This window comes from Girardinichthys multiradiatus, chromosome 21 (assembly GCF_021462225.1).
Source record: "Girardinichthys multiradiatus isolate DD_20200921_A chromosome 21, DD_fGirMul_XY1, whole genome shotgun sequence".
NCBI classification, from domain to species: domain Eukaryota; kingdom Metazoa; phylum Chordata; class Actinopteri; order Cyprinodontiformes; family Goodeidae; genus Girardinichthys; species Girardinichthys multiradiatus.
This window is the reverse complement of record NC_061813.1, coordinates 35,707,035-35,723,684: the sequence shown is the minus strand read 5'-3', so window position 1 is coordinate 35,723,684 and position 16,650 is coordinate 35,707,035. Positions and strand designations below refer to the sequence as shown.

The following is a 16,650-nucleotide window of genomic DNA, read 5'->3' as shown; positions in this document are numbered from 1 at the left end:
ACTTTTATGACTTAAACCTGGGGCAAGATGTTTTATCATGCAAGCAAAGCTGCACACAGACTGCACAGAGAGTGCACTGAGGACCAAACACGTCACATCATCTGTTCAGGAAGAGATGTAAAACCTCCTGCGGATTGCAGTGCAGACATTTAAGCTAAAGTTTAACGTCAATATCAGCCTCAGGAGTTTTGGACTGACATTAAATTTCAATCTTGTGGTGCGCTCATGGGGTGTATATGAGAACAAAACAAACTAATTAATCTGCAGATTGTGCTGAGCAGAGGAACACAGTCGGGTCGGGATGTATCTGAAATCCCCTTTCAATATCGGATCTGAATCTAGATCTCCTGCTTTATATCTTTGAGAAGCTGCTGACCAAATAATCCAAGCGAGACTTAAGTGATTTATCGATAAAATCACAAGTTGCATTTACACTCCTATCCATTTCTCACACTTCTCAAAGCGCCTGAATGCTCTAAATGTGCACACAGCAGAGTTGTGTCACATTTCTCATGTCAAAATTCAATACTTTTCTCCACTCAGATTTAAAAAGTGGTTTATTTAAGGACAAATACAGAAGTTCACCATTAATTTATAGCAGTTATTTCAGCTGATCACAGCTGATTAAAGGAAAGGAAAGGACAGGAAAGGAAAGGAAAGGAAAGGAAAGGAAAGGAAAGGAAAGGAAAGGAAAGGAAAGGAAAGGAAAGAGGAAAGGAAAGGAAAGGAAAGGAAAGGAAAGGAAAGGAAAGGAAAGGAAAGGAAAGGAAAGGAAAGGAAAGGAAAGGAAAGGAAAGGAAACGAAACGAAAGGAAACGAAAGGAAAGGAAAAATGTAAGGAAAGGAAGATCACCAAAAATTATGACAGGTGGATGGATGGTTGATGGTTGAGACGGGTACCCTCAATCCTTGTGGTTTTTAGTATAACAATGGCCACCAGTGGGATCTAGATGGACATACCTTATCAGTTTATTATTTTACTTAGTACCCCTACACATAGCCCATTCTAAAATGGCCGAAATAACACTCAGCAGTTTATTCTTACCTCCCCAACAACCCTACACCATTCCAGACCCTTTGTGAAGTGCCTTGAGACAACGTGTTGTGAATTGGCGCTATATAAATAAAATTGAATTGAACTGATGAATAAACCATTTTTCCAGTCTCCATTTTCTTTTTCCAAAGTTATTCCAGACCTGGTAAATCCATAATTTATATTCCTGACGGGAAGAGGGCATTTATGTCTCTAAAACTGTAGAAGCCTGTTCTGATTGTGCAGCACACAATAGCTCCTAGATGACTCTCCCAAAATATTGTCCTAATGTAGACTTAATTTTTTTGCCTCAAACACTATAGCAGTCCTCATTATTTCTCAGGACCACTCCACCTCCACCCAATGACTCTCCATCTTGCCACTAAACCTCAAAGGCTAACCCGTTTATAAAGGTTGTTGCTCCCAGTGACATTTCCCTTGATGACTAATTTGGCCCCTTTGTTTGTGATAAATATCAACTACACTGTTGTTGCCACTTGAAATTACTTGCTCATTAAGCCTTGATAAGAGAGTTTGGCCAGGATTAAAGCAAGCCTTTAATGAGGAAAGCAGACCTGAGATAAGTCAACATTGTAAATAAAAATGCTTCTTTAGGAGCCGAAGAACTACTGAGCCTTCAATGCCTTTGGTCAACTTCTGCCAGAATTGGACGGATTTCAGCAACATCAACAGCTTGCGGCAGAGTTAATAAATATTAAAGTCACATTAATTAGAGTGGATAACAGAAACATTAGGCGGAGAAGGAGTATATCAAATACTAAGCACTCTAATAATCTTCCAGTTGCTTTTTTGGCTCAGGAGCAAAGTTTTTTGTGGCACTGACACCATCATCTATCACTGAGAAGCTAAAAATATGAGAGCAACTGAGGTTTTCCAACAGCGCAGGCAGATATTTCTAAAAGTGAGATAGACTGCCTTAATACTGTCAGAATGATCAACACACCTGTCAGGCTCTGCAGATTAATCTTAGTCATTTTTGCACTATGCAAGCTTAAAATTCCAGTTATTGCACCTGTGGCAAATTAAAATGTGTTTTGTATGTACTCTTTACATGTTGCACATAAAATCGAGCCTCAGCCTCATCTGGTCAAAGAGCTGTCCTTTCACTATGAGCAGAGATAAGTGCATCTGGCTGCATGAATTACATAGGTAATAAAATGTTATCAGGGTAACTGCATGTGCTCTTGCATTTTGAGATATTGCATCTCCATCTAGTATATGAAGCACAACAAGTCAATGATAATCCATGCAAGAAGCATTAAGTATCGATCAGGTTCTTCATTTAAAGACCAGTATAGATCTAAACATTCCACATAAGCTGCCGCAACTAATTCACAGCGGTGGGAAAATTATGCATAATCCAGCTCATACCTTATGAAATTTACAGGGTACCTTTATGGAACAGGCAGTATTATAGGGTGACTTGTGACTGGATACCTCCTGAAACCTACACAGTATGTTTCTGGAATCTACATATTACTTTCCAGAAACTGAAAGGTACTTTACTGAACTTACAGGGGTTTTTTCAAAAAAACTTACAGGATAGTTTCCTGTCTTATGAGTTGATTTGCAAGCAGTTTCCTTTTGAAACCTACAGAGTACCTTCTGAAAGCTACAACTTATTAGGAACTTACAACATACTTTGCAAAAACCTTACAGAACACTTACCTTGTACTTTTCTTTCTGACGCTTACAGCGTACCAGTATGGATTTGGACTGTTTGATCAGATGCCTTCTAGAATTTACAGTGTGCATTCCTGGAACTTAAGGCTCACTTTACTGAACCTTCTTGGTCTTTTGCAACAAATTTATAGAATACTTTCCTGGAATTTATTGATTGCTTTCCTGAACTTTCGCGATCTTATCCTGGAACTTATAGTTTACGGTTAAGGACTGAGCTGCATTATAAACATGACATGAGACCAGGCACCTTCTGAATAGGGTACTTTCCAGGAACTTACAGGCTATCTTTCAGATGTTTCGTTACACTTTTCAAAGCCTACAAGTATTTTCCAAAAAACCTATATGACACATTCTTTGATTTCATAGGTTAGGTATGTCTTCTTAAAACGATACACATTCCTGGAAATCATAGGTTACCTTCTGAAAGTTATTGGGAACTATCCTCGAACTGACATGGTACTGGACAGGGCCATATTGTGGTGCAACGTATAACTAGGAACCTTCTGTGGCTTACATGGCACTTTCCTAGAACTTACAGGTTGGTGGCTGGTTAATCACTCACATGCAGCCCGTGGCCATGTTGCAAAAAGTGGTGACTTGCATTCTGTGTATGCATTGCTGATCCTGGCCGCCAGTCATTAGTAGATTTCAGGGGAGTGGTGGCCTTGTGGTTAGAACAGGAGGTTTGCATTCCAGAGGGGACACAAGGGGCTGGGTTCATATCCCACAGATTGCCACTATATTGCCCTGTAAGGGATGGGTTAAATGTCAAATTTTGTTGTAATGTGCAATGACCAATGTGTAATGATAAAAAAAAAAAAGATTAAAGGTTGCATTCTGAATGTTACAGCACACTCTTTGGAACTTATAGGAGACTTTCAAAAAACTTGTAGAAAATATTCTTAGAACTTAGGTTACCTTCCAGAAACTATGGGACCTGTAACTAACTGGGTACTTTCTAGAATTTACAGTTTAATCTCATGATACTCAATTTAGAATTTACAGGATACTTATGGCCACTGGGGGGTGACTTGTGTATGACTTGTAACTAGGTGCTTTTGAAAACACACAGGCCGCTTTCCTATTATAAAATCCTCTAAGACACTAACTTGGAACGTATAATATCTGGAAATTTCAATTCCATTCAGTTTTATTTATATAGCGACAATTCACAACACGTCGTCTCAAGACACTTCACAAAGGATTTGGAATAGTGCGAGGTTGTTGGGGAGGTTAGAATAAACTACTGAGTGGTAGAGTTTGGCCATTTTAGAATTGGCTATGTGTAGGGGTACTAAGTAAAATAATAAACTCATAAAGGTTGTCCATCTAGAGCCCACTGGTGGCCATTGTTATACTAAAAACCACAAGGATTGGGGGTACCTCTCTCTGTCAGACTCATTATAACCATTGGAAAAGAAAAGGGGTCGCACAGGTAGCAGAAATGGAGGGTGTGTTTAAATCTCAACCATAACAGAGCCAGTTTAGGCTAAACCTGACTCCCCCATACCCCATCCAACAGGGAGGGAGGAAGGCAGAGGTAAAAGATGATGCATAAAGGTAAAAGTTGAAATAACAGTAAATAATGTAAAATTGGAGAGTAGTATGAGAATGTAGCAGAGAGAGTGAAAGTGGTCATTCCAGCAGCCTAATCCTATAGCAGCATAACTACAGATATAGCTCAGGATAGCCTAAGCCACTCTAACTATAAGCTTTATCAAAAAGGAAAGTTTTAAGCCTAGCCTTAAAAGTAGAGAGGGTGTCTGCCTCACGAACTAAAACTGGGAGCCGGTTCCACAGGAGAGGAGCCTGATAACTAAAGGATCTGCCTCCCATTCTACTTCTAGAGACTCTAGGAACCACCAGTTAACCTGCAGTCTGAGAACGAAGTGCTCTGTTAGGAATATATGGAACAATCAGTTCTTTGATGTATGATGGAACTTCATCGTTAATGGTTCTACTTGTGAGAAGGAGAATATTAAATTCTTTTCTGGATTTAACAGGTTGCCAATGAAGGGAAGCTAAAAGAGGAGAAATATGATCTCTCTTTTTAATTTTTATCAGAACTCTTGCTGCAGTATTCTGAATCAGCTGAAGGCTTTTGTCAGGACCCCAGCCATGGGTTACAACATTAAAGGCCAGTAAGAACTTTTATGGAACTTTCAAAATAAATAGCAACCCGTGACGTCACTGTTTGAATAAAAACTCTGCACACCAACAAACAGACCTCTTCCACGCAGGTTCCCAGTGGAACTGGATGGAGGGACACAGCGCGCTAATGTCTCTTTGCTGGCAAACAGACATAACTCTTCAACTGGATCCAAGAGTGTCATACGATCATGCGATCATATGCATTAAGTTAAGTAGGAATGAATTGCTGTTTGTGTATCCGGTATTCATTCATTCATGTGCGGGGTAATTAAGGTGCAAGCGTAGCATGACTTTTCTTTCTGAGGTCTACAGAAGCAAACTGTGTCACAGAGAGTTTCCAGCAGAGACCCTGTCTCTACAATGCCGAGTGGAGCAGTTTTTCCCGGTCTGAAGGAAGGACAACGGGACCGCATCACCGAGGCTACAGCAGTAACGTGCAGTTCAGCCAGCCCAGCAGAAAGAGAACTCAGCTATTTTAGTGCTAGCAGATTAACTGTTCGGCACATGTGCTCAGTTTAGTTGTTTGTGTTTATAAAGTTAAGACAGACTTTATTTAAAGGGTGATTTTTAAACACAGAAGATCAGCATAACGCACCGTCCACACTTATGCACTTTAACCCTTTTATTAGTGATATTTTAAAGGTATGTGTTTGATTCTGATGATAAGCTACAAGTTTATTTTGTTAGCTCCAACCACTAACAGCTAAGAACACCTGCTTGCCTACTCATTTACCCAAAAAGGTTGTTAGTTTTTAATCTAGGAAATAATATTTCCCTAAATATTTTTTTACTAAACTTGAAAACTAAGTAAACACCATTTCTCCAGAAAGATTAGATTCTTATTCAAAATAATATTATTTTACTATTTCCTCAATAATATTTCTTTAAATATAAGTTTAATAAATAAAGGCAGCGTATTAAACACCGTTGAGAATTGGTCATCCAGAAAGTTGGTTTTATTCAGCAAATCATTCTTTAAAAATATTATTTTATTAATAATGTTTCATCTGATCTTGCATTGTGAATGGCTGGTTGGTCAAGATAATCCTTGGTTCTTTTCAACCATCTTTGATTAACTTGTTTATATTGTACATAGCCCATTGATCTTCCTTATTCTTTCATTTTGTTTGGTAGTTTAGGCATAGTAAAGAGTTTGTTGATTGAAATATGTTTGACATTGAATTGACTTATTTTTGTTAATAAATTATTGTATTTTAAGAAATTGTATGAATTTATTCTGTGTGTGTACAGAGTTTTGCTGTTCAATAATGCCAGAGCTTGACATCCCTTTCATCCCTTTCAATTTTGTCCTAATACCACCGCCTTATTGGGCTGGTATTCACAACACAACCCTTAACAGACCGAAATATCATTTAATAAAATATTAAATAATATATTCATAATAACACTTTTAACAGCATTTTGTGGACATCCTGATAGTAAGGAATTACAATAGTCCAGCCTTGAAGTAACAAATGCATGGACTAGTTTTTCAGCGTCACTCCTGGACAGGATATTTCTAATTTTGGCAATGTTCCAGAGGTGAAATAAGGAAATCCTAGAAACCTGTTTAATATGGGATTTAAATTACAGACAGACAGACAGGATATATATATATATATATATATATATATACAGGTCCTACTCAAAATATTAGCATATTGTGATAAAGTTCATTATTTTCCATAATGTCATGATGAAAATTTAAAATTCATATATTTTAGATTCATTGCACACTAACTGAAATATTTCAGGTCTTTTATTGTCTTAACATGGATGATTTTGGCATACAGCTCATGAAAACCCAAAATTCCTATCTCACAAAATTAGCATATTTCATCCGACCAATAAAAGAAAAGTGTTTTTAATACAAAAAACGTCAACCTTCAAATAATCATGTACAGTTATGCACTCAATACTTGGTCGGGAATCCTTTTGCAGAAATGACTGCTTCAATGCAGCGTGGCATGGAGGCAATCAGCCTGTGGCACTGCTGAGGTCTTATGGAGGCCCAGGATGCTTCGATAGCGGCCTTTAGCTCATCCAGAGTGTTGGGTCTTGAGTCTCTCAACGTTCTATTCACAATATCCCACAAATTCTCTCTGGGGTTCAGGTCAGGATAGTTTGCAGGCCAATTGAGCACAGTGATACCATGGTCAGTAAACCATTTACCAGTGGTTTTGGCACTGTGAGCAGGTGCCAGGTCGTGCTGAAAAATGAAATCTTCATCTCCATAAAGCTTTTCAGCAGATGGAAGCATGAAGTGCTCCAAAATCTCCTGATAGCTAGCTGCATTGACCCTGCCCTTGATAAAACACAGTGGACCAACACCAGCAGCTGACACAGCACCCCAGACCATCACTGACTGTGGGTACTTGACACTGGACTTCAGGCATTTTGGCATTTCCTTCTCCCCAGTCTTCCTCCAGACTCTGGCACCTTGATTTCCGAATGACATACAGAATTTGCTTTCATCCGAAAAAAGTACTTTGGACCACTGAGCAACAGTCCAGTGCTGCTTCTCTGTAGCCCAGGTCAGGCGCTTCTGCCGCTGTTTCTGGTTCAAAAGTGGCTTGACCTGGGGAATGCGGCACCTGTAGCCCATTTCCTGCACACGCCTGTGCACGGTGGCTCTGGATGTTTCTACTCCAGACTCAGTCCACTGCTTCCGCAAGTCCCCCAAGGTCTGGAATCGGCCCTTCTCCACAATCTTCCTCAGGGTCCAGTCACCTCTTCTCGTTGTGCAGCGTTTTCTGCCACAATAGTGACAATAGTGTCAATAGTGGCCTTCTGGACAGCAGTCAGGTCGGCAGTCTTACCCATGATTGGGGTTTTGAGTGATGAACCAGACTGGGAGTTTTAAAGGCCTCAGGAATCTTTTGCAGGTGTTTAGAGTTAACTCGTTGATTCAAATGATCAGGTTCATAGCTCGTTTAGAGACCCTTTTAATGATATGCTAATTTTGTGAGATAGGAATTTTGGGTTTTCATGAGCTGTATGCCACAATCATCCATATTAAGACAATAAAAGACCTGAAATATTTCAGTTAGTGTGCAATGAATCTAAAATATATGAATGTTAAATTTTCATCATGACATTATGGAAAATAATGAACTTTATCACAATATGCTAATATTTTGAGAAGGACCTGTATATATATATATAAATATGTATATATATATAAGTGAAGAGAATTGGCCGAAGTACTGAACCCTGTAGTACTCTACATTTAACCCTACAGTTTGAAGATGATTTATCATTTACGTAAACAAACTGCAATATGTCAGACAAATAAGATTTAAACCAGCCCAGTGCTGTTTCCCTGATCCCTACAGCATGTTCCAGCCTTTCTAAGAGAATATTGTGATTGACTGTATCAAATGCAGCACTGAGATCTAACAGGACAAGTACAGACACAAGTCCATTATCTGAGGCTAGGAGAATATCATTAGTGACTTTCAGCAGAGCTGTTTAAGTGCTATGATGAGCTCAAAAATCTGACTGAAACTCTTCAAACAGATCATTGCTGTGTAAATGCTCACACATTTGATTAGAAACTATTTTCTCAAGAATTTTACATAAGAACAGAAGATTGGATATAGGTCTGTAATTTATTAAATCATCTTGATCGAGCAAAGGTTTTTTAAGTAAAGGTTTAATTACAGCTACATTAAAAACCTGTGGTACATATCCATTTCCTAAGCATAGATTAATCATATCTAAAATGGGGCTGGTTATCAGAGGGAACACTTCCTTAAATAAATTGGTTGAGATTGGGTCTAACATACAAGTTGAAGGTTTAGATGAAGTTAATATTTTTGATAACTCAGGGAGCTCCACAGGATCAAAACAGTCCAAACATAGATCAGGTTCTACAGTTACAGGTCCTTCTCAAAAAATTAGCATATTGTAATAAAGTTCATTATTTTCTATAATGTAATGATGAAAATTTAACATTCATATATTTTAGATTCATTGCACACTAACTGAAATATTTCAGGTCTTTTATTGTCTTAATATGGATGATTTTGGCATACAGCTCATGAAAACCCAAAATTCCTATCTCACAAAATTAGCATATTTCATCCGACCAATAAAATAAAAGTGTTTTTAATACAAAAAAACGTCAACCTTCAAATAATCATGTACAGTTATGCACTCAATACTTGGTCGGGAATCCTTTTGCAGAAATGCCTGCTTCAATGCTGCGTGGCATGGAGGCATCATTCTTGCCCACAAAAAAAAGCCTGCCCCCAAAGGTGAGGATGAGGGGTGGATGATACCAGCAGCCAAAGAATCATTGATATAATTCTCCATGTTTTCACGTTCTGAACGAGATATGCTGAACAACCTGCTGGTAGGTAGGGGGGACCCAGGTAGGAGGTCAATAGCACAGTCATATGGTCGGTGTAGAGGTAATGAGTGTGCCTTGGTTTCGCTGAAAACCTTTTTCAAGTTGTGATATTCTTCTGGAACTAATGATAGGTCGACAGGATCATCTTCGGTTGCAGATGGTAATCTAGAACTCGGTGGAACGGCATACTGTAAGCAGAGAGACAGTTGGTGGACCAGGGATCAATACGGAACTTGGACCAGTTTATGTGTGGATTGTGCTGTTGCAACCAGTTAAACACTAAAACAATAGGTGACTGAGAAATGTGAAGATCAAAAAAGGAAATGTGGTTAATTCAATTCAATTCAGTTTTATTTATATAGCGCCAATTCACAACACATGTTGTCTTAAGGCACTTCACAACAGTCAGGTACATACATTCCAATTAGTACCAACCATTGAACAGTGCAGTCAGAGTTAGTTATTTATTCAAATTGGATAAAAAGTTTTTCTGTCTAAGGAAACCTCAGTGTGAGCGGCCATCTGCCACGACCGACGGGGTTTGAGAGAAAGAACAGAGCAGAGACACAAAGAGAACAAAGAAGCACTGATCCAGGAGTCCTTTCTATGGGAAGGAGAAGTAAATGTTAATGGATGTAGCTCCTTTAGTCGTTTCACCTAGAAAGAAAGAACAGATAAACTCTGAGCCAGTTTTCAAGGTTAGAGTCTGAAAAAGAGCACATATAATTAGTTACAGTAAAGCTCAGTCAATCGCCATGTCTAGGAGAGAGAAAGGGTTAAACACTAAAAGACAGGGCCATGTGGATCATTGGTAGAGGGTGAGCATTAAGTTGTTGCCAGCAAAAGCTCGGACGATGTCACAGGTAGACACAGAGCCAGGCCAGGTGTAGCTTCTAGGAAGAGAAAAGAGAGAACAAAGTTAAAAGCTGAAATAACAGCAAATAATGCAAAATTGGAGAGTAGTGGGAGACTGTAGCGAAGAGGGTGAACGTGGTCATTATGTCCTCCAACAGCCTAAGCCTATAGCAGCATAACTACACAGATAGCTTCAGTTCAGATTGTTTAGTTAAATGGTGCTTATTTACAACAATGTCGTCTCAAGGCACCTCACAAACGGTCCTTCTGATAATCATTGTTATACTAAAAACTACAAGGATTCGGATACCTCTTACTTTCAGACTGACCATAACCATTGGAAAAGAGAAGGGGTCATACAGGTAGCAGAAATGGAGGGTGTGCTTGCACCTCAACCATAACTGGTTTAGGCTAAACCTGACTCCCCCTCACTCCATCCAACAGGGAGGGATGCTCCCTCCCTGATAAACTAAGCCACTCGAACTATAAGCTTTATCAAAAGGAAAGTTTTAAGCCTAGCCTTAAAAGTAGACAGGGTGTCTGCCTCACGGACTAAAACTGGGAGCTGGTTCCACAGGAGAGGAGCCTGATAACTAAAGGATCTGCCTCCCATTCTACTTCTAGAGACTCTAGGAACCACCAGTAAACCTGCAGTCTGAGAACGAAGTGCTCTGTTAGGAACATATGGAACAATCAGATCTCTGATGTATGATGGAGCTAGATCATTAAGGGCTTTAAATGTGAAGAGGAGAATTTTAAATTATATTCTGGATTTAACAGGGAGCCAATGAAGGGAAGCTAAAATAGGAGAAATATGATCTCTCTTTTTAATTTTCATCAGAACTCTTGCTGCAGCATTTTGAATCAGCTGAAGGCTTTTAACTGCAGTTTGTGGACATCCTGATAGTAAAGAATTACAATAGTCCAGCCTTGAAGTAACAAATGCATGGACTAGTTTTTCAGCGTCACTCCTGGATAGAATATTTCTAATTTTGGCAATGTTCCGGAGATGAAAGAAGGAAATCCTAGAAACCTGTTTAATATGGGATTTAAATGACATGTCCTGGTCAAAAGGTTTTTACTTTATTACCGGAGGTCAATGTAATGCCATCCAGGTTAAGTGATTGACTTAGCAGTTTCTTTTTTAAAGACTCCGGTCAAAAGACGACAACTTCTGTCTTGTCTGAATTTAGAAGCAAAAAATTTAACGTCATCCAAGTTTTTATATCTTCCAGACATGCTTGTAGTCTATCTAACTGGTTGGGTTCATCAGGATTTATGGATAAGTAAAGCTGAGTATCGTCAGTGTAACAGTGAAAATATATATAGTAAAGAGAATTGGCCCAAGTACTGAACCATGTGGTACACCACAATTAACCCTGGAGTTTAAAGATGATTTATCATTTACATGAACAAATTGGAATCTGTTAGGCAGATAAGATTTAAACCAGCCTAGCGCTGTTCCCCTGATCCCTACAGCATATTCCAGCCTTTTTAAGAGAATATTATGGTCGACTGTACCAAATGCAGCACTGAGATCTAACAGTACCAGTACAGACAGTATATACGCTTATCCTTAGCCAGCAGTTTCAGGTATGATTTGATGTCGCCCGTTCTTGCCCCTGGCAGACATTTGACTATGGTCGCTGGTGTCTCTAGTGCCACGTTTCTGACTATGGAGCTGCCAATTACCAGAGTTGGCTTCTCAGCAGGTGTGTCGCTGAGCGGGGAAACTCTGTTAGAAATGCAGACAGGTTGGTGGTGACCTGTGGGCTGGGATCTAGGACCATGCTTTCTACATACTGTCACCCAGCCGGCCTGAGGCCCCAGCTGCGCGGGCTCTGCTGGAGGACTGCTACCTGATATGAAGAGTTCAAGGGGTTTGGTTTGATGGGTGATTCTTTGCAGGGCCATTCTGTCAATGGCTAAAACAAGCAGAGGTGTAAGGAAGGGGCACAGTGTCGATCATGGCTTTAGAAACTAACATTTTGATCTATGAGATTCTGCTCAACCTGAGTCGACTAGAGCAGAGACTGAAGCTTTCATTATTATATACAGGTCCTTCTCAAAAAATTTGCATATTGTGATAAAGTTCATTATTTTCTATAATGTAATGATGAAAATTTAATATTCATATATTTTAGATTCATTGCACACTAACTGAAATATTTCAGATCTTTTATTGTCTTAATACAGATGATTGTGGCATACAGCTCATGAAAATCCAAAATTCCTATCTCACAAAATTAGCATATTTCATCCGACCAATAAAAGAAAAGTGTTTTTAATACAAAAAACGTCAACCGTCAAATAATCATGTACAAGTTATGCACTCAATACTTGGTCGGGAATCTTTTGGCAGAAATGACTGCTTCAATGCGTCGTGGCATGGAGGCAATCAGCCTGTGGCACTGCTGAGGTCTTATGGAGGTCCAGGATGCTTCGATAGCGGCCTTTAGCTCATCCAGAGTGTTGGATCTTGAGTCTCTCAACGTTCTATTCACAATATCCCACAGATTCTCTATGGGGTTCAGGTCAGGAGAGTTGGCAGGCCAATTGAGCACAGTGATACCATGGTCAGTAAACCATTTACCAGTGGTTTTGGCACTGTGAGCAGGTGCCAGGTCATGCTGAAAAATGAAATCTTCATCTCCATAAAGCTTTTCAGCAGATGGAAGCATGAAGTGCTCCAAAATCTCCTGATAGCTAGCTGCATTGACCCTGCCCTTGATAAAACACAGTGGACCAACACCAGCAGCTGACACGGCACCCCAGACCATCACTGACTGTGGGTACTTGACACTGGACTTCTGGCATTTTGGCATTTCCTTCTCCCCAGTCTTCCTCCAGACTCTGGCACCTTGATTTCCGAATGACATGCAGAATTTGCTTTCATCCGAAAAAAGTACTTTGGACCACTGAGCAACAGTCCAGTGCTGCTTCTCTGTAGCCCAGGTCTGGGGAATGCGGCACCTGTAGCCCATTTCCTGCACACGCCTGTGCACGGTGGCTGTGGATGTTTCTACTCCAGACTCAGTCCATTGCTTCCGCAGGTCCGCCAAGGTCTGGAATCGGCCCTTCTCCACAATCTTCCTCAGGGTCCGGTCACCTCTTCTCGTTGTGCAGCGTTTTCTGCGACACTTTTTCCTTCCCACAGACTTCCCACTAAGGTGCCTTGATACAGCACTCTGGGAACAGCCTATTCGTTCAGAAATTTCTTTCTGTGTCTTACCCTCTTGCTTGAGGGTGTCAATAGTGGCCTTCTGGACAGCAGTCAGGTCGGCAGTCTTACCCATGATTGGGGTTTTGAGTGATGAACCAGACTGGGAGTTTTAAAGGCCTCAGGAATCTTTTGCAGGTGTTTAGAGTTAACTCGTTGATTCAGATGATTAGGTTCATAGCTCGTTTAGAGACCCTTTTAATAATATGCTAATTTTGTGAGATAGGAATTTTGGGTTTTCATGAGCTGTATGCCAAAATCATCCATATTAAGACAATAAAAGACCTGAAATATTTCAGTTAGTGTGCAATGAATCTAAAATATATGAATGTTAAATTTTCATCATGACATTATGGAAAATAATGAACTTTATCACAATATGCTAATTTTTTGAGAAGGACCTGTATTATGGCAGCAGGCAGGGAGAAATGAGGGGATTTGAAGTTGAGAGGATGGTCCGTCAGCTCTACCCTCACAACTTATGGACCCTGTCTTTTGCCAGGACATGAGGCGATGTAATGGTCGGAAGAACCACAATAAATGCACAGGTTAGAAACTCTTCGATGTTGTCACTCCTCAGGTGTTAGACGAGATCGTCCGATTTACATTGGCTCTGGTTCAGAAGATATGTTTGAGAGTGATCGATACTGATTACTAATGGTGGTAATGGTGGTTTCAAAACAGGTCTCTCAGCTTTGGACATTTTTTTGTCTCTCATCCTGGTATCTATTCTGATAGCTAGAGCTATTAGCGCATTAAGCGACTAAGGTTCATCCCTGAGGGCAAATTCATCTTTTAAAGACTCTTCTAAGGAATGAAAAAATGCAGATTTCAAAGCACAAGTGTCCCAATCTGATGCGGCTACTAAAGTGCGGAATTCAATGGAAAATTCAGAAACTGACTGATTTTGTTGCTTAAGTGTCCACAGCCTGCGAGCTACGTTTTTCTGGTCAGTTTCTGTGGAAAAAACTTGTTTGAATTCGTGCATGAATACCTCATAGGTACAACCAAATTGGTTATAGTTAGTGAGGCGGGCTTCCGCCCACCTTAGAGCTTTGCCCGTCAACAAACCAAGAATAAACTAGATTTTTACATCATCATGAGGGAATGGTTGGGGTGAATGATTAAAGATAAGTGAACATTGAAGGATGAATCCTCCACAACTACACACCTCACCTGAAATTTTCTCCAGTTTGGGGGAAGTGACGTCACCGGAGTGAGAGAGCTGCTGAGAGACCGTGGAAGCTGCAGTGCCACCTGGGGTAAAGGAGGGTCGAATGCTGAGAGCATGTTGCAGGAGAGAAGTCATTTGTTCCAGCTGTCAGTTTGTATTTTGTTGATGTTCCATCAGAGTATGTAGGGTTGAATCATGAAATTGGAGGTGGTGTCCGTGATCTGAAATGAGTCTCCTAATTGAATCTGCTGGGTCAGAATGGCCTGAGTGTTTTGTCATCATTTTAGGTACTGCTTTGACCCACATGCAGAACACAACCAGAAGACAGGAGAAGGTTTAACAGGTTTATTGTAACAGTAAGATAATTTTTGCAGGAATCCGGGACCAGGAGGACCTCGACTGTGTGAGGAGGAAGACAGGTAAGGTTAGTATCTTTTGGGATGATTTGCAGGTGTTAATTAGAGCTGTATGCTTACAGGTAGAAGGTAGATGAAACACCAGGGGGGGGAAGAAGGGCGCGGCATCTGGGAGGACGAGTACTGCCCACAGATGATGGACCGGGGTCAAGCTGACAACCGTTTGCGTGAGGGAGGTGATTTCCAGGAGGTAAGTATATCACTCGTGTGGGCACTTGGGGTGGCGAGCACGGTGGAGGGTGAGCAGGGTTTGTTGTAGGATTTCTCAGGAGAGGAACCACAATGCAGCCAGCTGGAGTTTGTCTGAATAGGTTTTCTGGAATACTTGAAGTTGGCAGGAAACCAGGTAGCGAACTGGAGGGGAATCCAGGACACACCAGTCACTTGAAGAGGAGTACACAAAAACGTAAGTAACTTTCTCAAGGCAATAACAAGAGCTACAGAGGGCTAGTTTACCACTTACGGTTAACACTCAGGCACCGAAGTACAGAGAGCAGGCTCCTCTTATACTGCTCAGATGATGAGGCTTGATGAGAAATACCTGTCACATCTCCAGTCACCGTGCTCTGTCGCCACCTAGAGTAAAGCAGGTGAATCAGCAGGCAGACAAAAAGGAGACAGTCTCAATCTATTCAGTTTTAGTCATGGGTGAGACACTGTCTTACGTCACCTGTAATTTCCAAAGTGCCTTGTTATAATGCAAATAATACTATTACCCAATTCCCTATAAAGTACCCTACAAATTCAGGTCAATGTTTATGAAGTATCCTGTAGGCAAAACCCCCCCCCCCTCTAATTTCTGGGAAAATATTTGCTGCATTATGTATTGCTACTAAAAAATGTGTAATGTCCCCGGTCCCCCTCATTTGGGAATAAATAAACCAGTAATTTCTGTGCAGACTCAGTTGTTTCTCTAATGATTGGCAGCTCCTGTGTAGCTGCCAGGAGGCCCCACTGCAGCAGCTCAGCTGCGGCATTATGTGCTGGTTAGCCACTGGGCAATGGAGTTTGTTACCACCATGCATTTGGAGCATAGTCCCACTGGATTCACCAATCCTGAGCCAACATTTTTCCACGTGTTTCTCCTTGCTTTGCACAGAGTAGAAATATTCTTAAAACACCTGTCAGCAGAACAAACCAGTGGGGTGTTTAGAGTGAAGATTTAAGAGATGAGGGGTTTCTGCCATAAATCTTTGTACTGAGAGAACTGAGTCATATGGCTTTGAGAAAGGCATGTGTCCCCAATGCTCTGCTGTGCTGGCTGCTGCTCCATGGTCCCAAGTATTGCTAAACATTGTGATTTTATTGAGGCACTTAGGAGAGCCATGTATTTGTGGCTGGTAAAGAGCCACAAATACACTGTTGTGTTAAGCTAAGGCATAGGCGTGATACAGTCAATGATCCACTAACACGCTGTTTAAATTGATACTTTATTTGTTTCTGGTAGCATAGTAAATCCACACAGCAAAACAATGCAAATAAAATCAACTTTGTGGAACAATCAGTATTTATATCCATGAGAGGCAATTTAACAGACAAAGCTTAATTTTCCATTTAACAAAACATAATTACAAATTATTGTCTAAACCAGCACATAAATATACTGCATAGAAGCTACACCCATGCCAAAATTCTTCAGAAATTATGCAGGACATAAATAACTGTAGATAACTGCTAAAAACCTAATACCTACCTAATTCTATTTAGCAGACCAAACAGCAGCTCAATCTACAGTTATGTGTA

General features: G+C 40.4%; 1 long non-coding RNA gene across 1 annotated transcript; it reads right to left on the bottom strand.

The window, feature by feature from the left end:
• Positions 1 to 14,821: 14,821 nt before the first annotated feature.
• Positions 14,822 to 15,494, bottom strand: LOC124857761. The gene is made up of 3 exons (XR_007035675.1): positions 15,371 to 15,494; positions 14,968 to 15,290; positions 14,822 to 14,890 (listed from the first exon to the last, which is right to left on the bottom strand). It is a non-coding gene; the product is annotated as an uncharacterized LOC124857761 (long non-coding RNA).
• Between the last annotated feature and the right edge of the window lie 1,156 nt (positions 15,495 to 16,650).